Source organism: Lissotriton vulgaris, chromosome 2_1 (assembly GCF_964263255.1).
Source record: "Lissotriton vulgaris chromosome 2_1, aLisVul1.2, whole genome shotgun sequence".
Lineage (NCBI taxonomy): Eukaryota > Metazoa > Chordata > Amphibia > Caudata > Salamandridae > Lissotriton > Lissotriton vulgaris.
The window spans coordinates 1,484,103,227-1,484,123,048 of NC_141687.1; positions in this window are offsets into that span (position 1 = coordinate 1,484,103,227).

Sequence of the window (19,822 nt, forward strand, 5' to 3'; positions counted from 1 at the left end):
TGGGAGTCATATTCACCCACCCCCCATACTGTTAACCTCTGCTGGGAGTCCTCTGCACCCACCCCCATACTCTTGGCCTCTGCTGGGAGTCCTCTGCACCCACCTCCATACTGTTGGCCACTGATGGTAGTCATATCCACCCACCCCTCATATGTCTGGGCACTGCTGGGAGCCCTCTGCACCCACCCCTATACTGTTGGCCACTGCTGGTAGTCATATCCACCCACCACTCATATATCTAGCCTCGGCTGGTAGTCATATCCACCCACCCCTCATATGTCTGGGAACTGCTGTGAGTCCTATCTACCCACCCCTCATATGTCTGGGCACTGCTGGGAGTCATATCCACACACCCCTCATATGTCTGGCCTCGGCTGGTAGTCATATCCTCCCAACCCTAATATGTCTGGGCACGACTGGGAGTCCTCTGCACCGACCCCCATACTGTTGGCCACTGCTGGTAGTCATATCCACCCACCCTTATGTCTGGCCTCTGCTGGTAGACCTCTGAACCCACCCCTCATATGTCTGGGCACTGCTGGGAGTCATATCCACCCACCCCTCATATGTCTGAGCACTGCTGGGAGTCATATCCACCCACCTCTCATATGTCGGGGCACTGCTGGGAGTAATATCCACCCACCCCTCATATGTCTGGGCACTGCTGGGAGTCATATCCCCCCACCCCTCATACTGTTGGCCTCTGCTGGGAGTCCTCTGCACCCACCCCTCATATGTCTGGCCTCTGCTGGGAGTCCTCTGCCCCCACACCATACTGTTGGGCACTGCTGGTAGTCATATCCACCCACCCCTCATATGTCTGGGCTCTGTTGGGAGTCATATCCATCAACCCCCCCTATGTTTGGCCTCTGCTGGGAGTCCTCTGCACCCACCCCCATACTGTTGGCCACTGCTGGTAGTCATATCCACCCACCCCTCATATGTCTGGCCTCTGCTGGGAGTCATATGCACCCACCCCGCACATGTCTGGGCACTGCTGGGAGTCATATCCACCCACCCCTCATATGTCTGGCCTCTGATGGTAGTTTTATCCACCCACCCCTCATATGTCTGGGCACTGCTGGGAGTCCTCTGCACCCGCCCCTATACTGTTGGCCACTGCTGGTAGTCATATCCACCCACCCCTCATATGTCTGGCCTATGCTGGGAGTCCTCTGCACCCAACCCCTAATATGTCTGAGCACCGCTGGGAGTCATATCCACCCACCCCTCATATGTCTGGGCACTGCTGGGAGTCATATCCACCCACTACTCATATGTCTGGGCACTGCTGGGAGTCATATCCACCCATCCCTCATATGTCTGGCCTCTGCTGGGAGTCATATTCACCCACCCCCATACTGTTAACCTCTGCTGGGAGTCCTCTGCACCCACCCCCATTCTGTTGGCCTCTGCTGTGAGTCCTCTGCACCCACCCACATACTGTTGGCTACTGCTGGTAGTTAAATCCACCCACCATCATATGTCTGGGCACTCCTCGGAGCCCTCTGCACCCACCCCCATACTGTTGGCCACTGCTGGTAGTCATATCCACCCACCCCTCATATATCTAGCCCCCGCTGGTAGTCATATCCACCCACACCTCATATGTCTGGGCACTGCTGGGAGTCCTCTGCACCCACCCCCATACTGTTGGCCACTGCTGGTAGTCATATCCACCCACCCCTCATATGTCTGGCCTCTGCTGGGAGTCATATCCACCCACCCCGCATATGTCTGGGCCCTGCTGGGAGTCATATCCACCCACCCCTCATATGTCTTGCCTCTGCTGTTAGTCATATCCACTCACGTCTCATATGTCTGGGCACTGCTGGGAGTCATATCCACCCACTACTCATATGTCTGGGCACTGATGGGAGTCATATCCGCCCACCCCTCATATGTCTGGCTTCTGCTGGGAGTCATATTCACCCACCCCCATACTGTTAACCTCTGCTGGGAGTCCTCTGCACACATTCCCATACTGTTGGCCTCTGCTGGGAGCCCTCTGCACCCACCCCCATAGTGTTGGCCACTGCTGGTAGTCATATCCACCCAACCCTCATTTATCTAGCCTCCGCTGGCAGTCATATCCACCCACCCCTCATATGTCTGGGAACTGCTGGGAGTCATATCTACCCATCCCTCATATGTCTGGGCACTGCTGGGAGTCATATCCACTCATACCTCATACGTCTGGGCACGGCTGGGAGTCCTCTGCACCCACCCCCATACTGTTGGCCACTGCTGGTAGTCATATCCACCCAACCCTCATTTATCTAGCCTCCGCTGGCAGTCATATCCACCCACCCCTCATATGTCTGGGAACTGCTGGGAGTCATATCTACCCAACCCTCATATGTCTGGCCTCTGCTGGTAGTCATATCCACTCATACCTCATACGTCTGGGCACGGCTGGGAGTCCTGTGCACCGACCCCCATACTGCTGGCCACTGCTGGCAGTCATATCCACCCACCCCTCAAATATCTAGCCTCCGCTAGTAGTCATATTCACCTACCGCTCATATGTCTGGGAACTGCTGGGAGTCATTTCTACCCACCCCTCATATGTCTGGGCACCGCTGGGAGTCATATCCACCCACCCCTCATATGTCTGGCTTCTGCTGGTAGTTATATCCCCCCGCCCCTCATATCTCTGGGCAAGGCTGGGAGTCCTCTGCACCAACCCCCATAGTGTTGGCCACGGCTGGTGGTCATATCCACCCACCCCTCATATATCTAGGCACGGCTGGGAGTCCTCTGCACCGACCCCCATACTGTTGGCCCCTGCTGGTAGTCATATCCACCCACCCCTCATATGTCTGGTCCATGCTAGGAGACCTCTGCACCAACCCCTCGAAAGTCTGGGCACTGCTGGGAGTCATATCCTCCCACCCCTCATAAGTCTGGGCACTGCTGGGAGTCTTATCCACCCACCCCCATACTGTTGGCCTATGCTGGGATTTCCTCTGCACCCACCCCTCATCTGTCTGGGCACTGCCGGTAGTCATATCCACCCACCACTCATATGTCTGGGCACTGCTGGGAGTCATATCCACCCACCCCTCATATGTCTGGGCACTGCTGGGAGTCAGATCCACCCACCTCTCATATGCCTGAGCACTGCTGGGAGTCATATCCACCCACCCCATACTGTTGGCCTCTTCTGGGAGTCCTCTGCACCCACCCCTCATATGTCTGGGCACTGCTGGGAGTCATATCCACCCACCCCATATATGTCTGGGTACTGCTGGGAGTCATATCCACCCACTACTCATATGTCTGGTCACTGCTGGGAGTCATATCTGCTCACCCCTCATATGTCTGGCCTCTGCTGGGAGTCATATTCACCCACCCCATACTGTTAACCTCTGCTGGGAGTCCTCTGCACCCACCCCTCATATGTCTGGCCTCTGCTGGGAGTCCTCAGCACCCACCCCTCATATGTCTGGGCACTGCTGGGAGTCATATCCATCCACCCCTCATATGTCTGGACACTGCTGGGAGTCATATCCACCCACTACTCATATGTCTGGCCTCTGCTGGGAGTCATATTCACCCACCCCCATACTGTTAACCTCTGCTGGGAGTCCTCTGCACCCACCCCCATACTCTTGGCCTCTGCTGGGAGTCCTCTGCACCCACCTCCATACTGTTGGCCACTGCTGGTAGTCATATCCACCCACCCCTCATATGTCTGGCCTATGCTGGGAGTCCTCTGCACCCAACCCCTAATATGTCTGAGCACCGCTGGGAGTCATATCCACCCACCCCTCATATGTCTGGGCACTGCTGGGAGTCATATCCACCCACTACTCATATGTCTGGGCACTGCTGGGAGTCATATCCACCCATCCCTCTTATGTCTGGCCTCTGCTGGGAGTCATATTCACCCACCCCCATACTGTTAACCTCTGCTGGGAGTCCTCTGCACCCACCCACATACTGTTGGCTACTGCTGGTAGTTAAATCCACCCACCATCATATGTCTGGGCACTCCTCGGAGCCCTCTGCACCCACCCCCATACTGTTGGCCACTGCTGGTAGTCATATCCACCCACCCCTCATATATCTAGCCCCCGCTGGTAGTCATATCCACCCACACCTCATATGTCTGGGCACTGCTGGGAGTCCTCTGCACCCACCCCCATACTGTTGGCCACTGCTGGTAGTCATATCCACCCACCCCTCATATGTCTGGCCTCTGCTGGGAGTCATATCCACCCACCCCGCATATGTCTGGGCCCTGCTGGGAGTCATATCCACCCACCCCTCATATGTCTTGCCTCTGCTGTTAGTCATATCCACTCACGTCTCATATGTCTGGGCACTGCTGGGAGTCATATCCACCCACTACTCATATGTCTGGGCACTGATGGGAGTCATATCCGCCCACCCCTCATATGTCTGGCTTCTGCTGGGAGTCATATTCACCCACCCCCATACTGTTAACCTCTGCTGGGAGTCCTCTGCACACATTCCCATACTGTTGGCCTCTGCTGGGAGCCCTCTGCACCCACCCCCATAGTGTTGGCCACTGCTGGTAGTCATATCCACCCAACCCTCATTTATCTAGCCTCCGCTGGCAGTCATATCCACCCACCCCTCATATGTCTGGGAACTGCTGGGAGTCATATCTACCCATCCCTCATATGTCTGGGCACTGCTGGGAGTCATATCCACTCATACCTCATACGTCTGGGCACGGCTGGGAGTCCTCTGCACCCACCCCCATACTGCTGGCCACTGCTGGTAGTCATATCCACCCAACCCTCATTTATCTAGCCTCCGCTGGCAGTCATATCCACCCACCCCTCATATGTCTGGGAACTGCTGGGAGTCATATCTACCCAACCCTCATATGTCTGGCCTCTGCTGGTAGTCATATCCACTCATACCTCATACGTCTGGGCACGGCTGGGAGTCCTGTGCACCGACCCCCATACTGCTGGCCACTGCTGGCAGTCATATCCACCCACCCCTCAAATATCTAGCCTCCGCTAGTAGCCATATTCACCTACCGCTCATATGTCTGGGAACTGCTGGGAGTCATTTCTACCCACCCCTCATATGTCTGGGCACCGCTGGGAGTCATATCCACCCACCCCTCATATGTCTGGCTTCTGCTGGTAGTTATATCCCCCCGCCCCTCATATCTCTGGGCAAGGCTGGGAGTCCTCTGCACCAACCCCCATAGTGTTGGCCACGGCTGGTGGTCATATCCACCCACCCCTCATATATCTAGGCACGGCTGGGAGTCCTCTGCACCGACCCCCATACTGTTGGCCCCTGCTGGTAGTCATATCCACCCACCCCTCATATGTCTGGTCCATGCTAGGAGACCTCTGCACCAACCCCTCGAAAGTCTGGGCACTGCTGGGAGACATATCCTCCCACCCCTCATAAGTCTGGGCACTGCTGGGAGTCTTATCCACCCACCCCCATACTGTTGGCCTATGCTGGGATTTCCTCTGCACCCACCCCTCATCTGTCTGGGCACTGCCGGTAGTCATATCCACCCACCACTCATATGTCTGGGCACTGCTGGGAGTCATATCCACCCACCCCTCATATGTCTGGGCACTGCTGGGAGTCAGATCCACCCACCTCTCACATGCCTGAGCACTGCTGGGAGTCATATCCACCCACCCCATACTGCTGGCCTCTTCTGGGAGTCCTCTGCACCCACCCCTCATATGTCTGGGCACTGCTGGGAGTCATATCCACCCACCCCATATATGTCTGGGTACTGCTGGGAGTCATATCCACCCACTACTCATATGTCTGGTCACTGCTGGGAGTCATATCTGCTCACCCCTCATATGTCTGGCCTCTGCTGGGAGTCATATTCACCCACCCCATACTGTTAACCTCTGCTGGGAGTCCTCTGCACCCACCCCTCATATGTCTGGCCTCTGCTGGGAGTCCTCAGCACCCACCCCTCATATGTCTGGGCACTGCTGGGAGTCATATCCATCCACCCCTCATATGTCTGGACACTGCTGGGAGTCATATCCACCCACTACTCATATGTCTGGCCTCTGCTGGGAGTCATATTCACCCACCCCCATACTGTTAACCTCTGCTGGGAGTCCTCTGCACCCACCCCCATACTCTTGGCCTCTGCTGGGAGTCCTCTGCACCCACCTCCATACTGTTGGCCACTGCTGGTAGTCATATCCACCCACCCCTCATATGTCTGGGCACCACTGGGAGCCCTCTGCACCCACCCCTATACTGTTGGCCACTGCTGGTAGTCATATCCACCCACCACTCATATATCTAGCCTCCGCTGGTAGTCATATCCACCCACCCCTCATATGCCTGGGAACTGCTGGGAGTCATATCTACCCACCCCTCATATGTCCGGGCACTGCTGGGAGTCATATCCACCCACCCCTCATATGTCTGGCCTCAGCTGGTAGTCAATTCCTCCCACCCCTCATATGTCTGGGCACGACTGGGAGTCCTCTGCACCGACCCCCATACTGTTGGCCACTGCTGGTAGTCATATCCACCCACCCGTATATGTCTGGCCTCTGCTGGGAGACCTCTGAACCCACTCCTCATGTCTGGGCACTGCTGGGAGTCATATTCACCCACTACTCACATGTCTGGCCTCTGCTGGGAGTCATATTCACCCACCCCCATACTGTTAATCTCTGCTGGGAGTCCTCTGCACCCACCCCCATACTCTTGGCCTCTGCTGGGAGTCCTCTGCACCCACCTCCATACTGTTGGCCACTGCTGGTAGTCATATCCACCCACCCCTCATATGTCTGGGCACTGCTGGGAGCCCTCTGCACCCACCCCTATACTGTTGACCACTGCTGGTAGTCATATCCACCCACCACTCATATATCTAGCCTCGGCTGGTAGTCATATCCACCCACCCCTCATATGTCTGGGAACTGCTGTGAGTCATATCTACCCACCCCTCATATGTCTGGGCACTGCTGGGAGTCATATCCACCCACGCCTCATATGTCTGGCCTCGGCTGGTAGTCATATCCTCCCACCCCTCATATGTCTGGGCACGACTGGGAGTCCTCTGCACCGACCCCCATACTGTTGGCCACTGCTGGTAGTCATATCCACCCACCCTTATATGTCTGGCCTCTGCTGGGAGACCTCTGAACCCACCCCTCATATGTCTGGGCACTGCTGGGAGTCATATCCACCCACCCCTCATATGTCTGAGCAGTGCTGGGAGTCATATCCACCCACCTCTCATATGTCGGGGCACTGCTGGGAGTCATATCCACCCACCCCTCATATGTCTGGGCACTGCTGGGAGTCATTTCCACCCACCCCTCATATGTCGGGGCACTGCTGGGAGTCATATCCCCCCACCCCCCATACTGTTGGGCACTGCTGGTAGTCATATCCACCCACCCCTCATATGTCTGGGCTCTGTTGGGAGTCATATCCATCAACCCATCCTATGTTTGGCCTCTGCTGGGAGTCCTCTGCACCCACCCCCATACTGTTGGCCACTGCTGGTAGTCATATCCACCCACCCCTCATATGTCTGGCCTCTGCTGGGAGTCATATGCACCCACCCCGCACATGTCTGGACACTGCTGGGAGTCATATCCACCCACCCCTCATATGTCTGGCCTCTGCTGGTAGTCATATCCACCCACCCCTCATATGTCTGGACACTGCTGGGAGTCCTCTGCACCCGCCCCCATACTGTTGGCCACTGCTGATAGTCATATCCACCCACCCCTCATATGTCTGGCCTATGCTGGGAGTCCTCTGCACCCAACCCCTAATATGTCTGGGCACTGCTGGGAGTCATATCCACCCACCCCTCATATGTCTGGGCACGGCTGGGAGTCATATCCACCCACTACTCATATGTCTGGGCACTGCTGGGAGTCATATCCACCCATCCCTCATATGTCTGGCCTCTGCTGGGAGTCATATTCACCCACCCCCATACTGTTAACCTCTGCTGTGAGTCCTCTGCACCCACCCCCATTCTGTTGGCCTCTGCTGTGAGTCCTCTGCACCCACCCCCATACTGTTGGCTACTGCAGGTAGTCAAATCCACCCACCATCATATGTCTGGGCACTCCTCTGAGCCCTCTGCACCCACCCCCATACTGTTGGCCACTGCTGATAGTCATATCCACCCACCCCTCATACATCTAGCCCCCGCTGGTAGTCATATCCACCCACACCTCATATGTCTGGGCACTGCTGGGAGTCATATCTACCCACCCCTCATATGTCTGGTCACTGCTGGGAGTCATATCCACCCACCCCTCATATATCTAGCCCCCGCTGTTAGTCATATCCACCCACACCTCATATGTCTGGCCTCTGCTGGTAGTCATATCCACCCACCCCTCATATTTCTGATCTCTGCTGGGAGTTCTCTGCACCCACCCCTCATATGTCTGGGCACTGCTGGGAGTCATATCCACCTACCCCGCACATGTCTGGGCACTGCTGGGAGTCATATCCACCCACCCCTCATATGTCTGAGCACTGCTGGGAGTCATATCCACCCACCTCTCATATGTCGGGGCACTGCTGGGAGTCATATCCACCCACCTCTCATATGTCTGGACACTGCTGGGAGTCATATCCACCCACCCCTCATATGTCGGGGCACTGCTGGGAGTCATATCCCCCATCCCCATACTGTTGGCCTCTGCTGGGAGTCCTCTGCATCCACCCCTCATATGTCTGGCCTCTGCTGGGAGTCCTCTGCGCCCACCCCCATACTGTTGGGCACTGCTGGTAGTCATATCCACCCACCCCTCATATGTCTGGCCTCTGTTGGGAATCATATCCATCAACCCCTCCTATGTTTGGCCTCTGCTGGGAGTCCTCTGCACCCACCCCCATACTGTTGGCCACTGCCGGTAGTCATATCCACCCACCCCTTATATGTCTGGCCTATGTTTGGAGTCCTCTGCACCCAACCCCTCATATGTCTGGGCACCGCTGGGAGTCATATCCACCCACCCCTCATATGTCTGGGCACTGCTGGAAGTCAATCAATCAATCAATGCATTCATTTATATATAGCGTGCTACTCACCCGGAGGGTCTCAAGGCGCTTGGGGAGGGGGGGGGGGGGGGTCCGCTACTGCTCGAACAGCCTGGTCTTGAGCTGCTTCCTGAAGGCGAGGTGGTCTTGGGTCAGGCGGAGGTGGGTCGGGAGGGATTTCCAGGTCTTGGCGGCCAGGTAGGAGAAGGACCTTCCTCCTATGGTGGCTCTTTGGATACGGGGACGGCGGCGAGGGCGTGGCTGGTTGATCGAAGCTGGCGTGTGGGCGTGTAGAAGTTGAGGCGGCTGTTGAGGTATCTTGGGCCTTGGTTGTGTAGGGCTTTGTGTGCGTGGGTGAGGAGACAGAAGGTGATTCTCTTGTTAACCGGGAGCCAGTGCAGGTCTCTCAGGTGTCCGGAGATGTGGCTGTGTCGGGGGATGTCGAGGATGAGTCTTGCTCAGGCGTTCTGGATCCGCTGGAGTCCCTCTGGAGTTTGGCGGTGGTTCCGGCGTAGAGGGAGTTGCCGTAGTCCAGTCGGCTGGTGACGAGGGCCTGGATGACCGTCTTCCTGGTCTCGGTGGGGATCCACCGGAAGATCTTACGTAGCATGCGCAGGATGTTGAAGCACGACGAGGAGACGGCGTTGACTTGTCTGGTCATGGAGAGGGAGGAGTCCAGGATGATGCCCAGGTTGCGTGCGTGGTCTGTAGGTTTGGGTGCGCTGCCCAGGGTGGTGGGCCACCAGGAGTAGTCCCAGGCAGAGGGTGAAGAGCCCAGGATGAGGACTTCCATCTTGTCTGAGTTCAGTTTCAGGCGGCTGTTCATCATCCACTCGGCTACATCTGTCATCCCTTCGTGTAGGTTGGCTCTGGCGGTGGCGGGGTCGTTGGTGAGAGAGAGGATCAGCTGGGTGTCGTCGGCATAGGAGATGATGTTGAGGTTGTGTTGGCGTGCGATGGCCGCGAGGGGGCTCATGTAGACATTGAAGAGGGTGGGGCTGAGTTATGAACCTTGTGGTATGCCGCAGATGACTTCGGTGGCTTTGGATCTGAACAGGGGGAGGCGGACTCTCTGTGTCCTTCCGGCGAGGAAGGAGATGATCCATTCTAGTGCCTTCTCTTGGATTCCAACGTTGCTGAGGTGCTGCACTAGGGTGTGGTGGCAGACAGTGTCGAATGCCGTGGAGAGGTCCAGGAGGATGAGGGCCACAGTTTCCCCGTTGTTGAGCATGGCTTGGATGTCATCGGTGGCTGCGATGAGGGCGGTCTCGGTGCTGTGGTTGGCCCGGAAGCCAGACTGCGAGAGGTCGAGGGATCCGTTCGTCTCGAGGAAGGCTGCCAGCTGCTTGTTGACGGTCTTCATGATGACTTTGGCCGGAAACGGGAGGAGCGAGATGGGGCGGTAGTTTTTGAGTTCGGTGGGGTCTGCTGATGGTTTCTTCAGTAGAGCGCTGAGTTCGGCGTGCTTCCAGTTCTCCGGGAAGGTAGCGGTGTCGAAGGAGGTGTTGATGATGTCCCGCAGGTGGGGTGCGATGACAGCATCGGCCTTCTTGAAGACGTGGTGAGGGCAGGGGTCGGTTGGGGATCCGGAATGGATGGAGTTCATCGTGCGTCAGGTTTCATCGGAGTTGATCAGAGTCCAGGCACGGAGGGTGGTGGTGGGGGGTGCAGGTGCATCGTGGGGTGCGTTGGCTGTGTGATGAAGCTGTTGTGTATGTCTGCGATCTTGTTGTGGAAGTAGGAGGCGAGGGAGTTGCAGAGGTCTTGTGATGGGGTGATGTTGTTGTTTCCGGCGTTGGAGAGCTCTTTGACGATGTTGAAGAGTTCCTTGCTGTTGTGTGCGTTGTTGTCCAGTCGTTCCTTGAAAGCGGTTTTCTTGGTGGTGTGGATCAGTTGGTGGTGTTTTCGAGTTGCGAGCTTGAGGGTGGTCATGTTGTCTGGTGTTGGGTCTCTGCGCCAGGCTCGCTCGAGGGCTCGGCAGTTCTTCTTGGAGCTCTTGAGTTCGTCGGTGAACCAAGGTGCTTTCTTGCTGCCGGGTCTGCGTGTCTGGCATAGTGGGTGGGGGTGGTCACCAGCTGCTTGAGTCCGAGGTTAGCGAGGTTGTCCAGCAGGGTGGTGGTGTTGCGGTCGTTGTTGTTCTACAGGTGAAAGTTGAGGTCCCCGAGGAGGATGTAGTCAGCGGAGGGGAGGGCGTGCGGGCTGATGAAGTCGGCGATGTCTTCACTGAATTGTGTGCGTGGTCCCGGAGGTCTGTAGATGAGGGTGCCTCTGAGGGTGGTCTTGGGGCCGGTGTGGATCTGGAAGTGCAGGTGTTCGGCGGCTTTGAGGGTGTCGTCGGTGTAGGTCGTGATGCGGATGGTGTTTTTGTGGACAATGGCGATGCCTCCTAGGGTTTGGTTGATGCGATCCCTCCGGGTGATCTTGTATCCGTCCGGGATGGCGGGCACTGAGGAGGCGTTCATCCAGGTTTCCGTGAGGAAGGCGACGTCTGGAGATGTGGTGTCGATCAGGTTCCAGAGTTGGACGGCGTGTCTGTGGACGGAGCGAGTGTTGAGCAGGATGCACTTCAGGTGGTTGCTGCTGGTGCTCGGTTTGGTGGGTGCTGGTGCAGTGTAGCTCCGGTTGCAGGTGAACTTGCAGGAGTGGCAGCTGAAGGGTCCATGGGTGCGTCTCAGGGTGGCTCGGTAGCATCCAGGGATCCGGCCGGTGTTGAGTGCGTTGAGTTCGGTGGCGTCGTAAGTCCGGCGGGTGGGGTGGCCTCTGCGGGGGCCAGGGGGTCTGGTGCTGGGCGCGGTCCAGGCGCGGACGGGCACAGACGGGCTTACCTTTGGCGCACCTTCGGCGCTCAATCGGTGCTCCCGCTGCACGCGTCCGCTGCGCGGTCGATCAGGGGGCGTCATAAGTAAGGAGCCGGGAGGGCGGGTCAGCTGGGTGGCGGGAGCGGGGCGGCGAATGGGCAGGAGGGGGGCGGAGTCGCCGGTAGTCCGCAGCGGGAAAGGGAGGTCCGAGGGCGGCTCAGCGGCGGCTGGGTCGTCCGGGGAGAGATCGGCTGAAGGAGGGGCAGAGCAGGAACAGAGCACAAGGCAGGGGGAAGGAAGCAAAATGGGGGGAAAAGCTGAGTCAACAGAACACAGGCAATGGGGTACAGACGAAGGTTACAGCACACCAGGCAGGGGGACACAAAAACGAAGGCAGCACAAGCAGAAAACTCTGGCAGCAGGGCACAGGCAGTCAGCGGGCAGGAGCAGCGGTGTATGGGGGCGACCTCGCCTGGATCAGGGGGTCATATCCACCCACTATGACTCCCCGACCTCGCCTGGATCAGGGAGTCATATCCACCAACTTCTCATATGTCTAGGCACTGCGTGGAGTCATATCCACCCATCCCTCATATGTCTGGCCTCTGCTGGGAGTCATATTCACCCACCCCTCATATGTCTGGGCACTGCTGGGAGTCCTCTGCACCCACCCCCATACTGTTGGCCACTGCTGGTAGATATATCCACCCACCCCTCATATGTCTGGCCTATGCTGGGATTCAGAAAAGGGGGTGGTGATGAACAGAGTGTCTGAATTAAGCAGACCACTCTTACCCAGTCCAAAGATCAGGGCTTGATCCATCACTGTTATTTATCTCACTGCACCATCCCAGCTCAGAACCTGGCTATATGCAAATCAGTCTGTCCCTGGCCCAGTGCATCGTGGGAACAGGGCAGACTAAACTACCAAGCCAATTCTTCACCAGAAAGGAGACAAGCTACCGGGGACCGGTTTCTGGCATTTCAGCCTTTTCGGCCCGGCTTGCTTGAATCCTGATGATGCAGTGAGAAAGGGACTCATGTCTGAGTATACCCTGCCACACCTATAGTGGCCATAAACGATTCAGAAAAGGGGGTGGTGATGAACAGAGTGTCTGAATTAAGCAGACCACTCTTACCCAGTCCAAAGATCAGGGCTTGATCCATCACCGTTATTTATCTCACTGCACCATCCCAGCTCAGAACCTGGCTATATGCAAATCAGTCTGTCCCTGGCCCAGTGCATCGTGGGAACAGGGCAGACTAAACTACCAAGCCAATTCTTCACGAGAAAGGAGACAAGCTACCGGGGACCGGTTTCTGGCATTTCAGCCTTCTTCGGCCCGGCTTGCTTGAATCCTGATGGTGCAGTGAGAAAGGGACTCATGTCTGAGTATACCCTGCCACACCTATAGTGGCCATAAACGATTCAGAAAAGGGGGTGGTGATGAACAGAGTGTCTGAATTAAGCAGACCACTCTTACCCAGTCCAAAGATCAGGGCTTGATCCATCACCGTTATTTATCTCACTGCACCATCCCAGCTCAGAACCTGGCTATATGCAAATCAGTCTGTCCCTGGCCCAGTGAATCGTGGGAACAGGGCAGACTAAACTACCAAGCCAATTCTTCACCAGAAAGGAGACAAGCTACCGGGGACCGATTTCTGGCATTTCAGCCTTCTTCGGCCCGGCTTGCTTGAATCCTGATGGTGCAGTGAGAAAGGGACTCATGTCTGAGTATACCCTGCCACACCTATAGTGGCCATACACGATTCAGAAAAGGGGGTGGTGATGAACAGAGTGTCTGAATTAAGCAGACCACTCTTACCCAGTCCAAAGATCAGGGCTTGATCCATCACCGTTATTTATCTCACTGCACCATCCCAGCTCAGAACCTGGCTATATGCAAATCAGTCTGTCCCTGGCCCAGTGCATCGTGGGAACAGGGCAGACTAAACTACCAAGCCAATTCTTCACCAGAAAGGAGACAAGCTACCGGGGACCGGTTTCTGGCATTTCAGCCTTCTTCGGCCCGGCTTGCTTGAATCCTGATGGTGCAGTGAGAAAGGGACTCATGTCTGAGTATACCCTGCCACACCTATAGTGGCCATAAACGATTCAGAAAAGGGGGTGGTGATGAACAGAGTGTCTGAATTAAGCAGACCACTCTTACCCAGTCCAAAGATCAGGGCTTGATCCATCACCGTTATTTATCTCACTGCACCATCCCAGCTCAGAACCTGGCTATATGCAAATCAGTCTGTCCCTGGCCCAGTGCATCGTGGGAACAGGGCAGACTAAACTACCAAGCCAATTCTTCACCAGAAAGGACACAAGCTACCGGGGACCGGTTTCTGGCATTTCAGCCTTCTTCGGCCCGGCTTGCTTGAATCCTGATGGTGCAGTGAGAAAGGGACTCATGTCTGAGTATACCCTGCCACACCTATAGTGGCCATAAACGATTCAGAAAAGGGGGTGGTGATGAACAGAGTGTCTGAATTAAGCAGACCACTCTTACCCAGTCCAAAGATCAGGGCTTGATCCATCACCGTTATTTATCTCACTGCACCATCCCAGCTCAGAACCTGGCTGTATGCAAATCAGTCTGTCCCTGGCCCAGTGCATCGTGGGAATAGGGCAGACTAAACTACCAAGCCAATTCTTCACCAGAAAGGAGACAAGCTACCGGGGACCGGTTTCTGGCATTTCAGCCTTCTTCGGCCTGGCTTGCTTGAATCCTGATGGTGCAGTGAGAAAGGGACTCATGTCTGAGTATACCCTGCCACACCTATAGTGGCCATAAACGATTCAGAAAAGGGGGTGGTGATGAACAGAGTGTCTGAAGTAAGCAGACCACTCTTACCCAATCCAAAGATCAGGGCTTGATCCATCACCGTTATTTATCTCACTGCACCATCCCAGCTCAGAACCTGGCTATATGCAAATCAGTCTGTCCCTGGCCCAGTGCATCGTGGGAACAGGGCAGACTAAACTACCAAGCCAATTTTTCACCAGAAAGGAGACAAGCTACCGATGACCGGTTTCTGGCATTTCAGCCTTCTTCGGCCCGGCTTGCTTGAATCCTGATGGTGCAGTGAGAAAGGGACTCATGTCTGAGTATACCCTGTCACACCTATAGTGGCCATAAACGATTCAGAAAAGGGGGTGGTGATGAACAGAGTGTCTGAATTAAGCAGACCACTCTTACCCAGTCCAAAGATCAGGGCTTGATCCATCACCGTTATTTATCTCACTGCACCATCCCAGCTCAGAACCTGGCTATATGCAAATCAGTCTGTCCCTGGCCCAGTGCATCGTGGGAACAGAGCAGACTAAACTACCAAGCCAATTCTTCACCAGAAAGGAGACAAGCTACCGGGGACCGGTTTCTGGCATTTCAGCCTTCTTCGGCCCGGCTTGCTTGAATCCTGATGGTGCAGTGAGAAAGGGACTCATGTCTGAGTATACCCTGCCACACCTATAGTGGCCATAAACGATTCAGAAAAGGGGGTGGTGATGAACAGAGTGTCTGAATTAAGCAGACCACTCTTACCCAGTCCAAAGATCAGGGCTTGATCCATCACCGTTATTTATCTCACTGCACCATCCCAGCTCAGAACCTGGCTATATGCAAATCAGTCTGTCCCTGGCCCAGTGCATCGTGGGAACAGGGCAGACTAAACTACCAAGCCAATTCTTCACCAGGAAGGAGACAAGCTACCGGGGACCGGTTTCTGGCATTTCAGCCTTCTTCGGCCCGGCTTGCTTGAATCCTGATGGTGCAGTGAGAAAGGGACTCATGTCTGAGTATACCCTGCCACACCTATAGTGGCCATAAACGATTCAGAAAAGGGGGTGGTGATGAACAGAGTGTCTGAATTAAGCAGACCACTCTTACCCAGTCCAAAGATCAGGGCTTGATCCATCACCGTTATTTATCTCACTGCACCATCCCAGCTCAGAACCTGGCTATATGCAAATCAGTCTGTCCCTGGCCCAGTGCATCGTGGGAACAGGGCAGACTAAACTACCAAGCCAATTCTTCACCAGAAAGGAGACAAGCTACCGGGGACCGGTTTCTGGCATTTCAGCCTTCTTCGGCCCGGCTTGCTTGAATCCTGATGGTGCAGTGAGAAAGGGACTCATGTCTGAGTATACCCTGCCACACCTATAGTGGCCATAAACGATTCAGAAAAGGGGGTGGTGATGAACAGAGTGTCTGAATTAAGCAGACCACTCTTATCCAGTCCAAAGATCAGGGCTTGATCCATCACCGTTATTTATCTCACTGCACCATCCCAGCTCAGAACCTGGCTATATGCAAATCAGTCTGTCCCTGGCCCAGTGCATCGTGGGAACAGGGCAGACTAAACTACCAAGCCAATTCTTCACCAGAAAGGAGACAAGCTACCGGGGACCGGTTTCTGGCATTTCAGCCTTCTTCGGCCCGGCTTGCTTGAATCCTGATGGTGCAGTGAGAAAGGGACTCATGTCTGAGTATACCCTGCCACACCTATAGTGGCGATAAACGATTCAGAAAAGGGGGTGGTGATGAACAGAGTGTCTGAATTAAGCAGACCACTCTTACCCAGTCCAAAGATCAGGGCTTGATCCATCACCGATATTTATCTCACTGCACCATCCCAGCTCAGAACCTGGCTATATGCAAATCAGTCTGTCCCTGGCCCAGTGCATCGTGGGAACAGGGCAGACTAAACTACCAAGCCAATTCTTCACCAGAAAGGAGACAAGCTACCGGGGACCGGTTTCTGGCATTTCAGCCTTCTTCGGCCCGGCTTGCTTGAATCCTGATGGTGCAGTGAGAAAGGGACTCATGTCTGAGTATACCCTGCCACACCTATAGTGGCCATAAACGATTCAGAAAAGGGGGTGGTGATGAACAGAGTGTCTGAATTAAGCAGACCACTCTTACCCAGTCCAAAGATCAGGGCTTGATCCATCACCGTTATTTATCTCACTGCACCATCCCAGCTCAGAACCTGGCTATATGCAAATCAGTCTGTCCCTGGCCCAGTGCATCGTGGGAACAGGGCAGACTAAACTACCAAGCCAATTCTTCACCAGAAAGGAGACAAGCTACCGGGGACCGGTTTCTGGCATTTCAGGTTGCTGGGAGTCCTCTGCACCCAACCCCTCATATGTGTGGGCACCGCTGGGAGTCATATCCACCCACCCCTCATATGTCTGGGCACTGCTGGGAGTCATCCACCCACTACTCATATGTCTGGGCAATGCTGGGAGTCATATCCACCCATCCCTCAAACGTCTGGCCTCGGCTGGGAGTCATATTCACCCACCCCCATACTGTTCACCTCTGCTGGGAGTCCTCTGCACCTACCCCCATTCTGTTGGCCTCTGCTGTGAGTCCTCTGCACCCACCCCCATAATGTTGGCTACTGCTGGTAGTCAAATCCACCCACCCTTATATGTCTGGGCTCTCCTCGGAGCCCTCTGCACCCACCCCCATACTGTTGGCCACTGCTGGTAGTCATATCCACCCACACCTCATATGTCCGGGCACTGCTGGGAGTCATATCTACCCACCCCTCATATGTCTGGGCACTGCTGGGAGTCATATCCACCCCCCTCATATGTCTGGCCTCTGCTGGTAGCCATATCCACCCACCCCTCATATGTCTGATCTCTGCTGGGAGTTCTCTGCAACCACCCCTCATATGTCTGGGCACTGCTGGGAGTCATATCCACCCACCCCTCAAATGTCTGGGCGCTGCTGGGAGTCAGAACCACTTACCCCTTATATGTCTGGCCTCTGCTGGGAGTCATATCCACCCACCCCCATACTGTTGGCCTCTGCTGGGAGTCCTCTGCACCCACCCCCATACTGTTGGCCACTGCTGGTAGTCATATCCACCTACCCCTCATATGTCTGGGCTCTGCTGGGAGTCATATCCACCCACCCCTCATATGTCTGGGCACTGCTGGGAGTCATACCCACCCACCCCCATACTGTTGGCCTCGGCTGGAAGTCCTCTGCGCCCACCCCTCAGATGTCTGGCCTCTGCTGGGAGTCCTCTGCACCCACCCCCATACTGTTGGCCACACCTGGTAGTCATATCCACCCACCCCTTGTATGTATGGCCTCTGCTGGGAGTCATATCCACCCACCCATCATATGTCAGGCCTCTGCTGGGAGTCATATGCACCCACCCCGCATATGTCTGGTCACTGCTGGGAGTCATATCCACCAACCCCTCATATGTCTGGCCTCTGCTGATAGTCATATCCACCCACCCCTCAAATGTCTGGGCACTGCTGGGAGTCCTCTGCACCCACCCATACTGTTGGCCACTGCTGGTAGTCATATCCATCCACCCCTCATATGTCTGGCCTCTGCTGGGAGTCCTCTGCACCCACCCCTCATATGTCTGGGCACCGCTGGGAGCCATATCCACCCACCCCTCATATGTCTGGGGACGGCTGGGAGTCATATCCACCCACCCCTCATATGTCTGGCCTCTGCTGGTAGTCATATCCACCCACCCCTCATATATCTGATCTCTGCTGGGAGTTCTCTGCACACACCCCTCATATGTCTGGGCACTGCTGGGAGTCATATCCACCCACCCTCACATGTCTGGGCGCTGCTTGGAGTCATAACCACCTACCTTTTATATGTCTGGCCTCTGCTGGGAGTCATATCCACCCACCCACATACTGTTGGCATCTGCTGGGAGTCCTCTGCACCCACCCCCATACTGTTGGCCACTGCTGGTAGTCATATCCACCTTCCCTCATATGTCTTGCCTCTGCTGGGAGTCATATCCACCCACCCCTCATATGTCTGTGCACTGCTGGGAGTCATATCCACCCACCCCCATACAGTTGGCCTCTGCTGGAAGTCCTCGGCACCCACCCCTCAGATGTCTGGCCTCTGCTGGGAGTCCTCTGCACCCACTCCCATACTGTTGGCTACTGCTGGTAGTCATATCCACCCACCCCTCATATGTATGGCCTCTGCTGGGAGTCATATCCACCCACCCCTCATATGTCAGGCCTCTGCTGGGAATCCTCTGCATCCACCCCCATACTGTTGGCCACTGCTGGTAGTCATATCCACCCACCCCTCATATGTCTGGCCTCTGGTGGGTGTCATCTCCACCCACCCCTCATATGTCTGGCCTCTGCTGTCAGACATATCCAGCCACCCCTCACATGTCTGGGCACTGCTGGGAGTCCTTTGCACCCACCTCCATACTGTTGGCTACTGCTGGTAGTCATATCCACCCACCCCTCATATGCCTGGCCTCTGCTGGGAGTCCTCTGCACCCACCCCTCATATGTCTGGGCACTACTTGGAGTCATATCCACCCACACCACATATGTATGGGCACTGCTGTGCGTCATATCCACCCACCCCTCATATGTCTGGGCACTGCTGGGAGTCATATCAACCCACCACTCATATGTCTGGGCACTGCTGGGAGTCATATCCACCCACGCCATACTATTAACCTCTTCTGGGAGTCCTCTACACCCACCCCAAACTGTTGGCCCCTGCAGGGAGTCCTCTGCACCCAACCCCATACTGTTGGCCACTGCTGGTAGTCATATCCACCCACCACTCATATGTCTGGGCACTGCTGGGAGTCCTCTGAACCCACCCCCATGCTGTTGGCCACTGCTGGTAGTCATATTCACCCACCCCTCATATGTCTGGGCACTGCTGGGAGTCATATCCACCCACCCCTCATATGTCTTGGCACTGCTGGGAGTCATATCCACCCACCCCTCATATGTCTGGCCTCTGCTGGGAGTCATATGTCCGGGCACTGCTGGGAGTCATATCCACCCATCCCTCATATGTCTGTCGTCTGCTGGTAGTCATATCCACCCAACCCTCATATGTCTGGGCACTGATGGGAGTCCTCTGCACCCACCCCCATACTGTTGGCCACTGCTGGTGGTCATATCCCCCCACCTCTCACATGTCTGGACTCTGCTGGGAGTCCTCTGCACCCACCCCTCATATGTCTGG